General features: G+C 47.2%; 1 non-coding gene across 1 annotated transcript; it reads left to right on the top strand.

The window, feature by feature from the left end:
* The first annotated feature begins 237 nt into the window (after positions 1-237).
* Positions 238-312, top strand: TRNAL-GAG (transfer RNA leucine (anticodon GAG)). The gene has a single exon. It is a non-coding gene; the product is annotated as a tRNA-Leu (tRNA).
* Positions 313-791: the final 479 nt, after the last annotated feature.

Raw genomic sequence — 791 nt, 5'->3', positions numbered from 1 at the left:
CAGGTTCAATCCCTGGCATCTCCAAAAAAGGGTCCAGGCAAATAAGTGTGAAAAACATCAGCTTGAGACCCTGGAGAGCCTCATAAGTGTCAGGGAGGGACGGTAGCTCAGTGGTAGAGCATCTGCTTGGGAAGCAGAAGGTCCCAGGTTCAATCCCTGGCATCTCCAAAAAAGGGTCCAGGCAAATAACTGTGAAAAACCTCAGCTTGAGACCCTGGAGAGCCTCATAAGTGTTAGGGAGGGATGGTGGCTCAGTGGTAGAGCATCTGCTTGAGAAGCTGAAGGTCCCAGGTTCAATCCCTGGCATCTCCAAAAAAGGGTCCAGGCAAATAACTGTGAAAAACCTCAGCTTGAGACCCTGGAGAGCCGCTGCCAGTCTGAGTAGACAATACTGACTTTGATGGACCAAGGGACTGATTCAGTATAAGGCAGCTTCATATGTCCATATGTCCAAAGGCAGGAGATAAATTAAACAAGACAAAAGAAATAAAATAAATAACGCGACGACAGCGTGCCTTGAATCCCGTCAGGCAATTCATGCTTTGAAACCCTGCTCCGATATGAATGTTTCACTCCCATTACCCCGTGTAGGTACATGCGCAGAGACGGATCTCTCCTCCTGCAAAAAGCCTCTCCACTCACAACACAAAGAGGGGAGGAGGGTCACGCTGTTTCATTATTTAACGTCTGCAAACGCAACTTTGAAGATGTTAAGTGCCCCCTTTAGATGCTAAATATTATTATTAACCACAAAGGGAGAGGAATGGAAATGAGACAGGGCTGGAGTTCAA

The sequence above is a fragment of the Heteronotia binoei genome, chromosome 20 (genome assembly GCF_032191835.1).
Source record: "Heteronotia binoei isolate CCM8104 ecotype False Entrance Well chromosome 20, APGP_CSIRO_Hbin_v1, whole genome shotgun sequence".
Taxonomy (NCBI): Eukaryota; Metazoa; Chordata; class Lepidosauria; order Squamata; family Gekkonidae; genus Heteronotia; species Heteronotia binoei.
This window is presented reverse-complemented; position numbering and strand designations above follow the sequence as displayed.